Source organism: Lynx canadensis, chromosome A2 (assembly GCF_007474595.2).
Source record: "Lynx canadensis isolate LIC74 chromosome A2, mLynCan4.pri.v2, whole genome shotgun sequence".
Classification (NCBI taxonomy): domain Eukaryota; kingdom Metazoa; phylum Chordata; class Mammalia; order Carnivora; family Felidae; genus Lynx; species Lynx canadensis.
This window is the reverse complement of record NC_044304.2, coordinates 39,114,719-39,134,562: the sequence shown is the minus strand read 5'-3', so window position 1 is coordinate 39,134,562 and position 19,844 is coordinate 39,114,719. Positions and strand designations below refer to the sequence as shown.

General features: G+C 45.3%; 1 pseudogene; it reads left to right on the top strand.

The window, feature by feature from the left end:
* The first annotated feature begins 1,517 nt into the window (after positions 1-1,517).
* LOC115501241 overlaps positions 1,518-19,844 on the top strand; it is a 182,492-nt pseudogene continuing 164,165 nt past the window's right edge.

Sequence of the window (19,844 nt, the reverse complement as noted above, 5' to 3'; positions counted from 1 at the left end):
AGACTGGATTACATAGGTTTATGGGGGTTATTCTAAAATATGATAAATCAAGGCTTGACTCCCAACTGAGAGCCCTGCAGAGTCTCTCAAAGGACAGTCATAAAGATGGGCTCCTGCACACAGAGATACGAGCCAGAGCCATTCAGCAAATAACAGAGTGTTTTTCTTCTCTATGCTTATGCCGGTTGGCCCGGCACAGTATCTCCAGTGACTGCTCTATCTGGGAATCCTAACTTAGGGGATGGAGCTGTAAAGCATTGTGAGATTGGCCCTTGTTGAGTCAGTAGAGGAGTAGAAGGGCTAATAAATACTAGTTCATTTCTTGAACTCTCACTAATGGCACCATTCTCAGCCTATTACATGCGTTGATTTATTTTAATCCATGTAACAACCTCGCAGAATTGAGATATATGTGATCGACACCCCCATTTTACAGAAGAGGAAACCATGGTACAAGTTCTTAAGAATTAGTAGGTGGCACAGCCAGAACTTGAACTCGCTGTGACTCCAGAGCTCTTGCTCTTTAGCCCTGTAGAGGTGATGTAAGAGATCCCTAAGGTCTCACCTGACCACAGATACCACTCTCTTGGCTACAGTTCCTGACCAAATGTGACAATCACTTCTAGAAAACTTATTAAGGGCAACATTATGTAACTAATATTAGTGGAAGCTCTCTTCTCCCTCACAAATATGATACATATGGAATTTATTGGGAAGGGCAATTGGTAGGGAAAGGGTAGCTTACAGGTACGGAATGACAAACAACCAAAGGTTTAGAAAATTTGAGTTTCTGCCAACATATTTGCAAAATACATTGCAATGCAATAAACATTAAATATTTTCTAAAAGAACAAGTGAGAAAAATAAATGACCACCATGTGGATTCAACAAGCCACTGTCTGTTACCTCCTCTGCATAAGGCATCGCGTGAGACACTTAATGTTCTGGTTTGGGTTGCTGTGACAAAGTGCCACCAACTGGGGTGCTTAAAGTAACAGAGGCTTTATTCTCTCCCCGTTCTGGAGGCTTGAAGTCTGAAATCAACGTGTTGGCAGGACCACGCTCCCTCTGAGGGTCCTAGAGGAGAATCTGTTCCAGGCTTCTCTTCTAGCCTCTGGGATTGCCAGCAACCCTTGACATTCCATGACTTGTAGATGCATTGTTCCAGTCTCTGTCTCTGTGGTCACCTGTTGTTCTCCCTGTGCATCTGCCTTCTATGCACGTTTGTTTCTGTGTCTCTTCTCCTTACAAGGACACCAGTCATATTGGATTAGAGCCCACCCCAATGACCTCATCCTAACTTGATTATACCTGCAAAGACCCCATATCCAGATAAGGTCAAAGTCACAGGTACCAAGGGTTAGGACTTCAACAGCTTTTGGTGGGACACACTTCAACCATAGTCCTTAGAGTTAGTTAAGATGAATCGGATTCTTTCCGGACCATGGTAATTAGAGACCTGGGCATATCTAACAGTAACCCATGTGGTAAGCAAAAGTGTAATTTGGGAATGCGTCATGGGCAAAGTGGCAATGTCGCTGGCCTTCAAAGGACGAGTAGAATTTTGGTGGTTGGAAGAGAGGAGGCAGAAGAACCTGAGTGAGTAAAGACAAGCAGACTAGAAAGCAGAGGGACTGTTGAGGGCTGAGGAATGGCTCTGTGGCTGAGTAGGAGGGAAGATTTGTAGCCAGGGTAGAGGTGTACTGATTGCTAGTCTAAGGAACGTGTCCTAGACTCTTGGCACAGGAACTATAACTGCCCTACATGTATCCCTCACCTCTCTTTACCATTTCCACACCTGAGGTCAGGTGAAGGTGGGGGTATTGGGATCTGGCAAGGAACTTCTGGGTGAGGCGGCACTGTCTTTGCCCAAGGGCAACACCCTGGAGAAGGTTGCAGGCAGCAGCTGGGAAATGGGAAACAGAAAGACCCTGTGGGATCTGGGCGGGCACCCCAGCCTCCGCTACACTAGGGAGAATTCAGGTGCCAAGGTCCTGGCAGCAGGTGGAACCAAGGCAGTGGAGATTTGGTACCAAGTCTGGGCTAAAGATGTGAGCTTGGGATTCATCCACACATGGGACACCTGGGAATGAGTGAGGTCACCTAGCAGACATGAAGAGTTCAGAGAAAGGGGGCCAGAAGACAGAGATGGAGAGAATCCTGAATTAAGGAAATCAGTGTGCCTGCACTTGTTTAATTAGGCAGCTTCAGGCGCTAGATTACCGCCAGCCAGGGTGAAAGCTAGTGCCTTGGGAGTTTCAGAAGAACTAATCCCCATCATTCTTAAGGGACTGGAAACAAGTCACGCTTCTACATGGCTGAGGCTTTTTTTAAAACGGACCTTTGAGAGACACAGGTCTTTATTCAAAAGTGACCTGTGTTAGTTCAGAACTCAGGCTCTGGGATTTGACTCTTGGATTTGGATTTTGACTCTGTCACTTATTTAACTGAGCGACCGTGTGGAAATTACTTACTTTTTTGAGCTTCCACTCCCCATCTGTTAAATGGGAAGAGTAACATTACTGCCCTAGAAGAGCTGTCAAGAAGATCATGAGATACTGCATGTAAAGTGCATGGCACAATGCTGTGCCTATAAGAGGAGCTCTATAAGTGAGTGTCACATTTAGTCAAGTCCTGTGGCCGCACTCTTCAGAGGGCAGTTGCAAGTCTAGGTTGTCACCTATGCTTCTAGCCTACCTGCTATTGACTGGAGGTTCCAACGACCCTCTCCTTGGGTTGAATTAATTTGCTAGAGTGGCTCACAGAACTCAGAGAAGCACTTTGCTTACTAGATTACCAGTGTATTATAGAAGGATAGAACTTAGAAACAGCTAGTTGGAAGAGATGCATAGGGAAGGTATGGGGAAAGGAGGCGGAGTTTCCATGCCCTCTCTGAGCAAACATGACGCTTTCCCCAAATCTCCACGTGCTCCCCAACGTGGAAGCTCTTGATCCCCTCCTTTCGGGTTTTTATGGAGGCTTTACCACACAGGCACGGCCGATTAAATCATTGGCCTCTGGTGATTGTACTGGATCTCCAGCCCCTCTCCCCCCCACCCCCCAAGAGGGGGAGGGGTGGGGTAGGACTCAGAGTTCCAACCCTTGAATCACAAGAATCACATGGTGTGTTCTCCTTGCAACCAGCCCCTATCCTTAGGTGCTGTCCAAAGGTCACATCATTAAAATAACAAAAGACACCTTTATCACTCTCATCACTTAGAAAATTCCAAGGGTTTTAGGAGCTCCAAGCCAGAAATGGGAGGGGGACCAAGTGCACATTTCTTATTATAAATCACAATATCACACCGTCCCTTGAGGGAGAGGGGAGAGGTGGCACTGAGTTAACTCTTGAGCCACAGAAAAGCTGGGTTGATATCAGAAGCTGGGGGAAAGATCGCGAAAGGGCAGAAATAACAGATGTCTGCTTGGGGGATTGTGAAATACTGCCTGGTCCTAACAAGCCTAGATTAGACAGCAGTGTGGTGTGGGTACTAAGACTCCTGGGTGTGTGGACAGAGAAAAAAAGGACAAAAGATCATCAGCCATTTTACTGTGCTGTTTGGGGAGAAGGCTGTTTCTCTTGATAATGAAGAATAGTAAGAAAGATAGGGCTCTATAGTCTGATAAGTATAAATTCAGTACCAAGCTCTACCAGTTACTAGCGCCGAACCTCTCTGACCTTCAGTTTCTTCATCTGCAAAATTGGAGTAACGATACTCACCCTATAGGATTATCACCAAGATTTGGTGAGGTTGTGCATGTAAAGTAGCCAACAGAGCATTAACATATGTAGCTACAAGATGAGAATAGGAGAAGTGTAAGGGCTGAAGGATACTTTCTTTTTCTGGAGAGGGAGGACATTTCTCCACTCCAAATGTGTTCTATTCTTATATCACCTTACGCAAGGTTAATATCCCCAGGAGAGACCCTCAGATTGGTCAACCTCGAATGATGGGGTGGGCCAGGTGAGGCCAGCACACCTTGCTTGACCAACCCACCAAGATTGTCCAAAATGGGTGTGGAGGGTTCCGCAGAAGGAAATTGGGATGCTGCTAGGAGAAGAGAGGGTTTGAATGCTGGGTAGGAAGAGCACCAATGTGCACTGCAGACATTCTCCAGTGTAGGGTCCCAGAAAGCCCTGTGATACTTTGGCCCCCGCCTACGTACTTCCTTGTGCCAGTTTTCTCTACTGGTGGAACCCAGAGAGGAGGAGGTGTGAGTGATTGTGGCTGACACTGTCAGTAGCCTCCCCTAAGGACCTTTCTCCACCTTCCACGTAGTTGGCAGGACCTTGGTTGAACTCAAGAGTTCACTGTCCCATATTATGAGGGGAATATTGTTGGCTCTCATTTGATTGTGGTAGGTTCACCACCCTTGCTAACAACTGTGGGCATGTGGCTATCATAGCCAGTGGGTTTTAAGGGGATATCCGCTAGGAGGCTCTTGGAGAGACATTCCTCCTGGATAAAAAAAAACCCAAAAAACACATGGAGGAAAACCCTCCGCTCCTTCCGGTACATGTTAATGAGTTCCTGTGGCAGCTTCCTTGTAATTATGAAGAGCAACGTGTACCTGATGGCGATGGCAGGACAGAAGGATGGCAAGAGGCTGATTGTTCATCACACCATCATTTGCCGATATACTTCTTGCAATGCCTGTCATCCAAACTATATTTGGATAGGGTTTCTGTTACTTGTTGGCAAAGCGTCTGAATGATACATGCCTTTCCACTTCTAAATCTCTAACAAGGAAGACTTTTAGATCAGTGGTTCTCCAGCTATGGTCCCTGGACCAGGAGTATGAGTAGTCCCTAGAAACTTAGAAAAACCAATTCTCAGGCCCATCCTGTCTTCCTGGATCAGAAAGGAGGAGTGGAAGCAGCAGTTAGCTGTGTTTTAATAAGCCCTCCAGGTGATCGTGATTCAGGATGGAGTTTGCTGATCCCTGCTTTATACACCACTCTGTTGTCATACTTGTATTAGAACTAACCACTGGTAGTGATTTCACACATTATTCCTTCCAGTGCACCCGTCCTGTTATTGCTTCATTTGATTCCACCACTATCCCTAAAATTAAAAAAAAGAAAAAGAAAAAAGAAAGAAAAAAAAGTATTTGAAAACTATTGGCCAAATAAACTTTGTGCCCATCATTTCAATTTGCTTATTTGAGGTCCTCACCTCCTTCCAGACAGTACATTTAATTTCTTAGGAAGTCTACAACAGCTAGAATGTGGCAGATATTTACAAAAGGTTTTAAAATGCTAATAATCTGGGGCGCCCGGGTGGCTCAGTCGGTTAAGCATCCAACTTCGACTCAGGTCACGATCTCGCGGCCCGTGAGTTCAAGCCCCGCATCGGGCTCTGGGCTGATGGCTCGGAGCCTGGAGCCTGCTTCACATTCTGTGTCTCCCTCTCTCTCTGCCCCACCCCCGTTCATGCTCTGTCTCTCTCTGTCTCAAAAATAAATAAATGTGGGGCGCCTGGGTGGCTCAGTCGGTTAAGCCTCTGACTTCGGCTCAAGTCACGATCTCACAGTTCGTGAGTTCGAGCCCTGCGTTGGGCTCTGTGCTGACAGCTCAGAGCCTGGAGCCTGCTTCACGTTCTGTGTCTCCCTCTCTCTCTGCCCCTTCCCTGCTCATGCTGTGTCTCTCTCTGTCTCAAAAATAAATAAACATTAAAAATAAATAAATAAATGTTAAAAAAATTAAAAAAATAAATAAAATGCTAATAATATTTATTAATAATGGTCCATGGAAGTATCCACTGAGCTTTGGGAAGTAAATTTAGTAAGGAAGGTTGGGGATTTGTACAAGGCGCGAGGTAAGCAAATAGAAATCAGAGGAGCAAAAGAACTCTGAGAATCATAGATGAGGAAAAGAATGAAGGAAGTTACTCCAAAAAAGAAAAAAAGAAAAGAAAAAAGAAAATCATTCTGGTTAGGACACTAGGTGAAGATCATTTGTTTTCTGGGACTCAATGCATTTAAACAAACGGGTTCGGGGTGGGGGGTGTCTGGGGAGGTGATCCAGTTTGGGGAGTGCTATGAACAAGGCATCAGGGAAGGAGGGCATGGGAAGGGTCTGGAAAAGCAGGCAGCCATGGATAGAACAGTCCATAGGATGCCCTGTGTGGGATTGAGTACCACAGCAAGACTGACCTCTGGCACCACTACCTACTAACTGTGGTCTTGGACTGCTTCCCTAGCTTCTCTAAACCTTAGTTTTCTCAATAGTAACCAGGCTCAATAATACAGGGTTGGTGGGAGGCTTATATGAACCAACATACTATGGACTGAATTGTGTCCCTCCCACCCCCATTCACATGTTGAAGCCCTAACCCTCAGTGTGATGGCATTTGGCAGAGGGGCGTGTGGGAGATAATTAGGGTTACCTAGGGTCATGAGAGTGGCTTTATAAGGAGAAGAGAGCAAGATCCTGCTCTGTTTCTTCACCATGCGAGGACACAGTGAGAAGGCGGTGGTCTGCAAGCCAGGAAAGGTCTCTCTAGAAACTGAGTTGGCCTGCACTTTGCTATTGGACTTCCAGCCTCTAGAACCATGAGAAAATAAGTATCTGTTGTCGAAGCCACCCAGTCTATGGTATTTTGTTATGGCAGCCTGAGCAGACTAATACACAGCATATGTTAGGGACCTTGCAGGATGCTTGGCTCAGTGTGAGTGCTCAATAAATAAATAAGATTCATGAGAATAAACACATTAATAGGCAGTAAGTTTGGAGGATGAGATTGCTAAAATCTTTGAATGCTAAACTAAGTATATAATTTATTCTGTAGACAATGGGAAGTTTGTGAGCAGGAAACCAAAAGAGGAAGCATATGTGTGCTGAATCCGAGGTCACTATGACAATGGAACATTATATAAGGCAGGATTGGGCAAACTTTAGCATCAGAATCACCTCGAGGGCTTGTTAAAACACAGATCTATGCTGCCCTCACTCTCCCTTTCAGATTCAGTGGGTCTGGGACAGCGTCCAAGCATTTGCATTTCAGATAAGTTCCTAGGCGGTGCAGATGCTGCTAGACCAGAGACCCCACTTCCAGGGAAGGGGTAAGAGAAAGAGATCAAAACTATCGTGACCTCTGGCGTGACTTGCTGCCTGGAATGGCAGCAGAATGCTTGCTCTGCAAATGTTCAGTCCACCCTGTGGTAGATGATGGATAATGTAGGTGGTTCGTGGAGCTGCCGGGAGAAATTGCTACAAGTACGGCAAGCAATTACGGCATTGGGTTTCTGTTTCTGTTTTACGGGTAAACCACTATAATTATAAAACTTGCAAAGCCCTGACTTATGAAGTGAGTCGATACTGGAGTTGGAGAAACACTGCTTTCTGGCCTTCTCCAAGTTATGGATTTCTGTTCAGGGGTGGCAATCTGGTGCCAACTGCTAAAATGACACACTAGTTGCAGGCTAATGTCATAAATAATGCCGGTGAAGTTAGTTGAATGGCAGCATCATTAAGATGTTTGTTTGCACGTGGGATGGTAGGCGTGAGACCGTCCTTCGCGTTCTATTTTGTGTGACCCTGAAGTGAATGGTGGCTGTTTCGTCTTTTTTCATTGCTTCATAATATATCTGCAACCTCCCCTCATCTTTCCTGGGAAAACGCTTGTCACCACGAGCTGCACGTGGCCCTGGTCAGGCTGCCACACTCTGTGGTTCTCCCTTCTGGCCACAGGACGGTCATGAGATTGAGGTCTGACCAATCACAGAGCCCCATCCCTCCTTCCCCAGTGAGTGGGCTGAGGAGGCACGTGACCCAGCGCAGCCTATCAGAATCCTTCCATGGGGATTCCTCCGTGACTGGCAGGGGAGAGAGCCTTCTTCCTCTGAAGGCACGAAGCTGAGGTGATGTGAGTAAAGTTCATGCCACTCACCCAACCGCCCCGACATGATGGAATTCTCTTGTTATAGGAGGGAATGAGGCCAACCCTTAAAGAAAAGCAAGCCTGACACTCGGAGAGATCCTTATCGTTTGCATCACTTGAATCCCAAGGCCAATACTACAGGCAGATTTTCATTTGCATGAGTCAGAAACTTTGTGCCTTTTACCTAAGCTTTGAGTTGGTTGCTGGCACTTCTCTTTTTCTTTCTTTCTCTTTCTTTCTCTCTTTCTCTTTCTTTCTTTCTTTCTTTTTTTCTTTCTTTCTTTCTTTCTTTTTTTCTTTCTTTCTTTTTTTCTTTTTTTCTTTCTTTCTTTTGTTCATGTTTATTTTTGAGAGAGAGAGCGCACAAGCAGGGGAGGGGCAGAGAGAGAGAGAGACAGAGGACTGGAATTGGGCTCTGCTCTGACAGAAGACTCCAACTCACAAACCTGAGCCAAAGTGCGATGCTTAAGGGACTGAGCCACCTAGGTGCCCTGGTACCTGGCGCTTTTAATTAAGAGTCTGAACCCCAAAGTTCGTGCATCTACCTGTGACCTTGTAGCTTCTAGAAATCAAGTTGTGCCCGAGACATTGCATATTCCGTATTCAAATGCCTACATCAGCATAGGAAGGAGTCGTTTGGAGGTGTCTGAAATTTCAGTCCCCCCCAGGTAGCTTGGAGCATTCCCTTTGGAAACGCTAATGAGAGAGAGGGAAAAAGAGAGAAATGGCTTACCGGTCTTCAGATGCCCGAGTTGGTTTGTTTAGGAGAGAAAGGCGGTGGAGGACCTTGGTAGTGTTTTTAGCTGATGAGAAAATGACGGGTGTTTATTATCAGGTAGTGGAAAATCCAGCGTCAGGTCCTTTTCCTACAAAAAGCACCCTTGTACTTTTCATGTTGGTAGTGGGGACGGGCACTCCCGGGGCTGTCCGTCAGGGTAAAGTTACATAACCTACATTTTTGGCTCAAGTGAATTCACCTCCATGTCCTCAACAGAGAGAGCAAGAAAAGGGGGTGCCAGTGCAGCAGTGGACGGCCGGTCCTCCCTCCCGCCTCACCTGACGGACACGTGGATGGTGAGTTCTTGCCTCGCACAGTTGAGCATCTTGCTGGACTTGTGGGCATTTGTGGGGCTTTCCCCAAAGCTCACTGTAGCTAATTTTCATTTTTTGTGAGAATTGGGAACCCGACTCCACAAGATGAGATATCCCTACAGGAAGCCCCATATTTCAGGTTTTTAATGAAGCATGTTCAGAGGGCTTGGGGGGCGAGTCTCTGTGTGTGTGTGTTTCTCAAAATATATCTGCGGCTTAGTTGAGGCTCGGTATTAATAAGCCATATAATTACTGGGTTCAGTAGTATTTGGAATCAAAATCACTTTTCGATTCCGCTCCTCCTGTGGGCCGTTGTAAATGATAAGCACATCAAAATGCTTTGTGACGGCTGTGTGGGAAAAGAGTCCTCTCAGTGCAAATTACCAGGCACCTTTTATCCCGTTGAATAAACTCCGGGCAGTGACTCTGCCATCAACAACACGTAGGAAAGGCTGAACTCTGTGGTTGATCTGTTTTGTGTGAGGTGGGCCCTTGCTGTTCTATTTGCCCGGTGGCGCTTTTTAATTGGAATGATTTTTATTTGGTCTGATTTCCTGAAATAGAATACATTGCCTGCTAACTCCAGAACACCTATCCGCATGGGGAGCAAACTGTCCTGGGCTCTTGGCTTAACTCTTTGGGGAGGAGACATGGCCTTGGGGGTGGGGAGGTTGCAGCATATTCAGATCTGATATTGAAACAGTTGGTGTGTGTTTAGGGAGTAACCACAAAATTTGACATGCCATCTCCACCCAAACCCCAAACCCCAAACCCAAACCGGTTCCATTCCAATAGCCAAGCCTGCTCCAGGCCGTGGTCTCAAAGCTTCTTTTGAGTAGTTTATTTCTTCCTATTTACAACTCCCAAAGTGAGCTGTTTTTCAAGGGAAAATCAGTTTCTATTAATGTCTAGGACCCCGAGCGGGTCTTTGCCTCTAATTTGTCCTGCTTTGTTTAGGGCAAAGAACACGCTGAACCGGTAACCAGGCGAGCAGGGGCCTGTGACAGGCACAATCACCTGAAGTTGATTTATGCACAGGGATTCAAGGAGCAATCATATTTTAAATAAGGCTAATCAAGCTGTCTTTTTGTGAAAGCCCCCCAGACCGCACACAAACCTCACCCTTGGTGTGTTCTCATTTCCACCGAGTAAAAGCAAAGGGGAGAGGCTTATTAGGAACCTGACGCTGGCACATAGAATCAAGCAAATGCCACCCAGTTGTGTGCACAGCAGAATTCTTGTTGGAAGGAGGATGACAAGGAAGCAACGTGGTTCCTGCAAATTGAGGGTCTTGATGCACCACTCCACGTGCGATTTTTCTGTTTCAGTTGAGCCCACTTTGGGTTTCTTTCCTTTCTTTTGGTTGACTGTTTGCCTTCATTCTGTTTTTGCTCCTTATTTGCCCTGGCTCCAGGCTTCCAAGGCAGGGTACCAAGATCAAGTTTACTTTTTAAGTTCTGTCCTCTCCTGTTCATTCATTCCTCACCTTGTCTCACTTCCCTCCTAGCACTTCCCGCAACCACTTCTGAAACACTAACCACCTCCATGTGGCACTGGTTTTGTAACCCACCGAAGCCTGTCTTTTTTTTTTTTTTTTTTTTCTTTCCAAACTACTACTTACTGAGTTTCTCCTCTGTCCCAAGGATCAGCAAACTTTTTCTGTTAAGGGCCACAGTCAATAGCTTCAGCTTTGCAGATCATATTCTCTCTGTTGCAACTACTCCACTCTTGTTACTGTATAATGAAAGTAGCCTGGCCATCAACAATACGTAAACAGGTGTGCCTGTGTCTCAATAAAACTTTATTTACAGATAGAAGCAATATGCCACATTTGGCCAGAGGGCCAGATGGAGTGAATCCCTGTGACGTATGTAGGAGACCTACCAGACTTTTGAGAGGATTCTATCAGCAGAAATACCATCAGCCAGACAGAAATGGACAGAGAGAACAAAGTGAAAGAAGACTGTCAAACCCTCAGAACTCTACAAGCAGGAAACAGGCTGATAAAACTACTCAGCTGCAAACAAATGCTACCCATCACAAAAAAGGAAGGAGAGAGCCAATCGCTGGGCTCAGGGCTGAGCTGGGAGCCAGGCCTTGAAACCTAATGGAGTTTGCCCAGTTGGAGTTAGAAATTGCTTGGGACCAGTGACTTCTTTTTTCCTTTCATTTTTCTCCCTTTTTGACCAGGAATGTCTGTAATCGTTATCCTGGTGGGATCTGCTCCAGGAGGGACCGATAACTTGTTTGCTAGTTTCACACGTCCATAGATGTTGAGGAATTGTGCCCCTAGATGGGTCATACCAAGAGTCTTGCTTGCACCTCCTTTAAATGATTTAGGGGATGAGATCTGAGACTTTTGAGCTAATTGAGACCTAGATGAGATTCTGGACTTGAGTTATGCTGTTAGGGGTTGAGAGTTTTGGGGAACTTGGAATGGGGTGCATATGAGGGAGACATGAAGTTTTAGAGACAGATAGTGGATTGCTATAGGTTGAATAGTGCCCACCCCCCCCAAAGATGTCCACATCCTAATCCCCAGAACCTGTGAATATGTTATCTTACATGGTAAAAGGGACTTTGTAGATGATTAAGTCAAGGATCTTGGGATGAGGAGATTATCCCGGTGGGCCCAATATAATCACAAGGGTCCTTGGGTGGGGGAGGGAGGGTGGCACAGGAGCATCGGAATTTTGCTGCGGTGATTGTCAACAGTGGGTGACTTTGTCCCCCAGAGGATATTTGGAGGTGTTTTGGGTTGTCACAACTGGTAGAGAAGGTCACTGGCCCCTTCTTTTAGGTAGAGGCCAAGGATGTTGCTAAACACAGAACATCCCCTACAAGAAAGAATTATCAGACAAAAAAGTCAACAGTATTAAGGTTGAGAAATCATGTCTTATCAGTCCTGGTAGGGTAGGTGTGGTTATGATGCATGGTTCATAAATGACAAAACAAGATAAGAGAGGCTGAATTACAGAAGGGGGGTAGGAGATCCAATAGGTGGTATGTAGGAGAGCTGGAGCAGAAGTACTTGTCTCCAGGCCTCCAGTGCACTGCTGTTTCTTCATCCCCACTTTTCCTACTAAGCCTGGCTGGAGGCACATTGATTTCAACCTAGAGTCAATAGATGAGATACCTCAGCCCACAGGTGGGACTGTAATGGCGGATATTTCAGGCACTGGAGCAGGGAGGACAGAATTGTTTCAGGCAAAGGTATTTTCAGTGTCCATTGGTAGGTGGGTAGGAATAAGGCTGATAGGCATATTCCACCAGTATCCACGCCTTTCAGCTTCAAGTGCAGATTGATTTCCACCATGGAACTGAGCCCCTGTACATAAGCCTGTGTGTGTGTGTGTGTGTGTGTGTGTGTGTGTGTGTGGTGGGGATTGTAAAATATTCCCTACTTCTAAGGAATTTGCTACCTAGAAGAGGAGGTGGAGTCAATAGCAGGTAACTAAAATATAAGTAAAAGTGAGAACACATGTTTCAAATGGTTTCACACCCCACACTTCCCCAGGGAAGAGAGAGAGAAAGGTTCTTGGGGGTGGGTTGATAGACATCTGGAAAGTCTACAGGGAACAGGTGCCACTTGAGCAGAGGCTTAAGTTGCAAGTAGAACAGAAGGCCAATGTCCCAGTCAAACAATAGACTCACTTCTTGAAAGCGGTTTCTGCCTCCAGATGCTGAAAGAAAAACTTCCTCATTTGACTTTCAGCCAGCCCTCAGTGACGAGCTTTGGGACTCCATGCATGTTCTGATTATTGCTCTCTTTTCTCCATTCATAATTGAACAGCCAAGCAATCTAAGTTCTGTAAGCTCCTGATCGGGGCTGAAGATTTGCTGTATTTGGCATGCCTTGCGATTTCCATTGTCATCATGATTATACTAAGTTTATGAGAGAAGCCTCTTACCACTGCCATCAGCACTTTTGTTTTCCCATTTTCTGCTCATTTTTCCAAAATAATAAGAGCCAACTGCTCTTAAAACAGTCAGATAATCACACTAACTAACACTCTCCTGGGCACTGATAGTGGCAAGGTAGAAAGGGAGACCACACACTCTTGATACCATCCATTCAACTACTCATGAACAGAAACCTGGTTTCAATGAGTGAGGGATGATTTGAGGCTCTCAAAGCAGAAAGCATGAATGTGCAGATAATATACATTCATTTATTCATTCCTCTATAGATATTTAGTAGATACCCTCTCTGTGCCAGGCACTATTTTAGGAACTAGGGATACAGCCACAAGACTCTACATACAGGGTCCCGGCCAGAGCTTCCAGAGTAGATGGGGGAGACCGACAATAGCAAGCAAGCAAACCCATAAACAAGGGAGACTCAAATTGTGACAAGTAGGGTTGTCATATCACAAAATTGCCCTCCTGGCTTGCCCAGTGCTGAGTCAGCTGCCTTTTAAAGCTCCGGGCTCCAAGTCCCACTGGTTATACAAAGTCAGGGAATTCAGCCCCTCTGGTTTGCAAAGCCAGAGTCATGGGAATTTGTCTTCCCGTGTGGGCTCCCTGGTGCTGTCCCCTCTCCGTGCCTGCCACTCCTTCCCTTCTCCCCTTCTTTTTTTTTTTAAATTTTTTTTTTTTCAACGTTTATTTATTTTTGAGACAGGGAGAGAAAGAGCATGAACGGGGGAGGGGCAGAGAGAGAGGGAGACACAGAATCGGAAACAGGCTCCAGGCTCTGAGCCATCAGCCCAGAGCCCGACGCGGGGCTCGAACTCACGGACCGCGAGATCGTGACCTGGCTGAAGTCGGACGCTTAACCGACTGCGCCACCCAGGCGCCCCCCCTTCTCCCCTTCTTAACTGCTCAGATGTTGCTGCTTCTCTACATTTTCATTGTGAACTTTGTTCTGCCAGTCTTCAAAGTTTTCTCCAGGTTATTTACGTGGATGTGAGTGATATCTACTCCTACATGTGGGCCAGCACGAGCTTAGGGTCCTCCTACTCGGCCACGTTCTGCTCTTCTCCAAGGTTGCCAGATCAAATACAGGAGGTCCAGTTAAATTTAAATATCAGATTTTTATAAACCACTTTTTGAAGATGTATTTACCCAAATTGCATCCTGCTTTTTTTATTTCCTAAGTCAGGCAATGTTAGTACTGAAGAACTACGTGGAGGACCTGGGATGGTGTATCTTTCAGGGTGCCACCAGAGGAAGAGAACCAGTGGGATTCTGTTCTGAGATTACTGCAGGGAGTTGGCTTAAGCAATTATGGGAGCTGGATGGGCAAATCCAAAGGCTGTAGGGCAGTCTGTGAGGAATGGTAGGCTGGAACAGGGCATATCCTGAAGTTGCTTTCCACTGGCAGAATTTCTTTTTTTTTTCAGGGAAGCCTGAGCTTTGCTCTTAACACCTTTCAACTGATTGGATCAGGCCCACCCAGATTATGGAAGATAAACTGATCATAGACTTAATCATATCTATAAAATACCTACCCAGCAACAGCTAGACTAGTGTTTCATTGACTCAATGGGGACTTTCGCCAAGTTGACCATCACAGATAGAAAGGGGAGGGGTGTCCACAGTCATTAGGGAAGCTTCTTTGAGGTAGGGTCATTTTACCTGAGACTTGAACATTGAGACATTGAACGTTGAACTGCATCTAAGAGCCAGGACATCAGAACATTCTAGATGACAAGAATAGCAGGGGCAAAAGCCCTAAGGTAGGAAAGAGCCAGTTTTGTTTTAGAAACAACAAAAAAAATCCATATGGTTGGCAAGGAGTGATCAAGGGGAGAGTGGTACCTGGTTGGGTGGGAGAGGAAGGCAGTGTCTGGGTCACACAGAATTGTGTGTGAGAGTCAAGTTTATAAAAACTCCAGGTCTATGACTATTTGCAAAAAGATATTGCCAGGTAGGGAAAAGAGAGCATGCCTTTGAAAAACATCTGTCTGAAGTATTTCTCGGTATCTGGTTGGTATTTGTTTGCTTAAAAAAAATTCCTAGGGGTCATTTAGGCATGGGACTTCCCCAAACTGATGTTATCTGGGACTCTACAAAGTAATACCAACACTTATTTCTGAAAAGGAATCTTTTCAAGAGGTGAAGGAGCAGCCCATTAGGTAGGCAACCACCATAGGGCATCTCCAATTTATAGGTTTCTCCTCAACCAGTCTTTGTATTCAAGAATGTTCCTTTTGAAGACTGGAATAGTCACGTGGTAAGCCAGGTGTTTTCAAGAAGTAGCTGGATATGAGTCAACACTTACTTTCTGTCTGAGTCTCAGAACTTTATGATTTGTTTAAGGAAAGATTCTAACAATTTTCCTTAAGCAGAAAAATCAGTTTTACATATCAATCCTATATTGGACTTCCACTGGTAGTTTGATCTCTTAGCAATTGTAAATATATCTGTGAACCTTCAGTGTTGATACAGAAAAATCACTGCCTGGACTTTTGGAGTTTCCTAGAATCCATGATTCCTCCAAATTTGCCTGTTGCCTCCAAGTCCAACCAGGATCCTTTCAAAATGGATGTGATGTCTTCGGGGAAATCACCTCTTTTCTCTTGAATATAAGTTTTTCTATCTATTATTTATTTATTTTTCTACCATTTTTTAAATGAAGATTTTTCTACTCTGAATTTTTTTTTCAGCTCAAAAACTCTGGTTCCATGAGAATCCTCTGTATTTTAAATTTTCTCCAGTGTCTCACCTTGGTTTGGTAGAGAATAAGAAAAGAAATATTGGCCTCTGTTGTATGTCATGTGTGAAAGCACTTCCACTCCCTGAAATCTTTATGGTGAGTTCTTCCTGTTTGTCTCTCCATCCCCACTAATAATCAGATAGTATGTAGCCGTCTTGGTTGTCTAATTGCTGGGTAACACATTACCTCTGAAATTCAGTGGCCTAAAACAGCAAGCATTTACTATCTCACAACTTCTGTGGGTCAGGAATTTGGGAATGACTTAGCTGGATTCTGGTTCAGGGTGTCTTGTAATTGCAGTCAAGATGTCAGGTGATGATGGGGCACCTGGGTGGCTCAGTCGGTTAAGTGTCCACCTTCAGCTCAGCTCATGATCTCATGGTTCGTGAGTTCAAGCCCCATGTCGGGCTCTGTGCTGACAGCTCAGAGCCTGGAGCCTGTGTCGGATTCCTTGTCTCCCTCTCTGTCTGCCCCTTCCCTGCTCGTGCTGTCTCTCTCTCTCTCTCTCAAAAATAAATAAACCTTAAAAAAAATTAAAAAAAAATATGTCAGCTGAGGCTGTGGTCATCTAAAGGTTTTGCTAGGACTGGAGGATCACGTGGCTATTGGTAGCAAGCCTCAACTGTTCCTCACCATGTGGGCCCCTCCATAGACTGTTTGATGTGTCCCCCATGACATGGCAGCTGGCTTCCCCCTGCATGAGTGACCCTAGCAAGAAAGGAGGCAGCCACAGTGCCTTTGACCATCTAGTCTTGGAGGTTACACATCATTAATTCCAACCATATCTGTTTGTTAGAAATGAATCACTACTTCTAGTCCCACACTCCACAGGGGGGAAATTAGGTTCTGCTTTTCAAGAGAACAGTGTCAAAAACGTGTGGACATATTTTTAACTATCACAGTTGTGTCTTGTGTGTATGCATGCTGGAGACATTTCACTCCCTAAGATCTTATGTTATTCTTCTAGCTCTACCTGTCTGCTCTTATCCTCACTAGCAATTAAATTGTATATAGTCTATAACTTATCTATCCCTCTGTCTTCCATAACTTCTTCCAAGCACAGTGCAACCTGGCTTAAGAAAGCCTGAACATCACAAACATTGTTGCTTTGCTCCTTTCAAGTATTACTTAACTGTCAGGATAGTAATTGACAAATCTTCCTTTCCCCCAATCCTTTGGTAGTCCATTGCTTGGGGACAGATAGAAGGGAAAGCAGAGGTAAAAGAAGGTATTTTTTTCCCTGTAACTCCCTTAGATAGGTGAACCATTTTATGTACCACTGCATCCCATGACAGATTGTGCAGAAATATTCAAGAGCCAGGATTGGCGGAAGATGGCCTTCTCGAGAAGCAGCAAGCTGTGTGGCTGGGACAGCAGGAATTAGCTGCCCATGGGCGACTCCCACCTCAGGCTGAGCTCCCCTAGACGTACACATGAGACAAGGATTTGTGTGCAAGTTGTTTATTTGGGAGATCTCAGAAACATTGGTAGGAAGTAGAGACTTGAAGCAGGAAGCCATGGGTTATGACGCTATTTACCCTGTGGGTGACTGGAGCCAAATCCCACTGAAAAAATCCTGGAAACAGGTTTCTCCAAACCCACATGTCAGAGTTTCTCCTACTAAGGGAAGCAAGAGAACTGGACTATTTATCTACCAGATCCCATTAGACTTTGGTTGAGAGCTGCTCCTGATTAATTCCGTAGCCTTCCTGTCCGAGGTTACTAGGGCTGCATAGCAAAGACCCACAAAGTGAATGGCTTAACATAACATCTGTGGTCTCACAGTTCTGGAGGCCAGAAATATGAAAGCAAGGTGTTGGCAGGGAGGGCCCTGCTTTCACTCAAGGTGCTAGGGAAGAATCTGTTCCAGGCTCCTTTCTTAGCTTCTGGTGTCCTCTGTTGTTCCTTGACTTGAACACATGCCATTTTATCCTCTGTCTTCACGTGGTGTTCTCCCTATGTGTCCGCACATCATCTTCCCTCTGTGTACGTCTGTCTTTGCGTCCCAGTTCCTCCTTTTCTATGAGGACGTCAGTCGTGTTTGATTAAGGATCACCCTAATAATCTCATTTTGTTACCTCTGTAAACAACCTGTTTCTAAATAAGGTCACAGTCTAAGGTGTTGGAGGTTAGGATGCTGTGGCAAGGTGGGGGGTGGGCAGCCACAGTTAAACTCAGAACACTGCACATTCAGAGCTTGGGTCCGTTGTTGGGAGCAAGAAGATGTGTCCAATAGAGATCCTGGCTCAGGATCTTTGGGGTTGGCTTCTAGACGTGGAGTTCTCTAGTTACTGTTGGAATAGCCAAGGGTTCAAGCGCAGCAAGACACAACATAGGAGATGGGAAGTCTCAGCTGCATGAATCCTTATGGTCTAGGTGCTCAAGGAATGAACCTCAGAGTCATCCCCGATCCTCTTTTCATTTACCTACTACTTCCAGTCCACAGCGGATATACCAGTTCTACCCCAAACTCTGTATCTGGAATCCATCCTGGCTCTCTGTCAGCACTGATGTCTTCCTGCTCCAGGCCATCTTCGCCTCATCTCAGTTACAGCTGTAGCTGCTTACCTCGCCTCCCAGCATCTGATTGGACCTGCCTGGGAATCCAGGATTCTCTTAGAAGTTGTTATGGGATGCTTTGTATCCCCTCAAAAGTTAAATGCTGAAACCCTGCCTCATTCTGTGTTTTTTTTTTTTTTTTTTTTTATTTATTTTTTTTATATATGAAATTTATTGACAAATTGGTTTCCATACAACACCCAGTGCTCATCCCAAAAGGTGCCCTCCTCAATACCCATCACCCACCCTCCCCTCCCTCCCACCCCCCATCAACCCTCAGTTTGTTCTCAGTTTTTAACAGTCTCTTATGCTTTGGCTCTCTCCCACTCTAACCTCTTTTTTTTTTTTTCCTTCCCCTCCCCCATGGGTTCCTGTTAAGTTTCTCAGGATCCACATAAGAGTTAAACCATATGGTATCTGTCTTTCTCTGTATGGCTTATTTCACTTAGCATTACACTCTCCAGTTCCATCCACGTTGCTACAAAAGGCCATATTTCATTTTTTCTCATTGCCACATAGTATTCCATTGTGTATATATACCACAATTTCTTTATCCATTCATCAGTTGATGGACATTTAGGCTCTTTCCATAATTTGGCTATTGTTGAGAGTGCTGCTATGAACATTGGGGTACAAGTGCCCCTATGCATCAGTACTCCTGTATCCCTTGGATAAATTCCTAGCAGTGCTATTGCTGGGTCATAGGGTAGGTCTATTTTTAATTTTCTGAGGAACCTCCACACTGCTTTCCAGAGCGGCTGCACCAATTTGCATTCCCACCAACAGTGCAAGAGGGTTCCCGTTTCTCCACATCCTCTCCAGCATCTATAGTCTCCTGATTTGTTCATTTTGGCCACTCTGACTGGCGTGAGGTGATACCTGAGTGTGGTTTTGATTTGTATTTCCCTGATAAGGAGCGACGCTGAACATCTTTTCATGTGCCTGTTGGCCATCTGGATGTCTTCTTTAGAGAAGTGTCTATTCATGTTTTCTGCCCATTTCTTCACTGGGTTATTTGTTTTTCGGGTGTGGAGTTTGGTGAGCTCTTTATAGATTTTAGATACCTCATTCTCTTTTTTAAAAGGATGCACCAAATTTGCTTTTCAATCTTTAATTCAGTTTTACCTTCTTTTTTCTAATCCTTACCCCCTCCCCCTCTCTCTTCTCCACTTCCCTGTCTCTCATTTCCTCTGAATGCATAATAGCACTCTGAAAAGATTGAAATGTCAGAGGCATGGAATGTTTCCACAGAGTGACGTTAATATAAATATTCTAGGGGCACCTGGGTGGCGCAGTCCGTTAAGCGTCCGACTTCAGCCAGGTCACGATCTCGCGGTCCGTGAGTTCCAGCCCCGCGTCGGGCTCTGGGCTGATGGCTCAGAGCCTGGAGACTGTTTCCGATTCTGTGTCTCCCTCTCTCTCTGCCCCTCCCCCGTTCATGCTCTGTCTCTCTCTGTCCCAAAAATAAATAAACGTTGAAAAAAAAATTTTAATATAAATATTCTAGAGAGAAAACCGACCCAAACACACAGACCCATCTGACGTTGATTTCGGCAAAAATGAGGTCCCAGCCTTCCAGACTATCATTCCCTCTCCTGCTGGCTTTTTCTGTCACTGCTAAGACCCATTTTCTGCTGTCCTTAATGTTG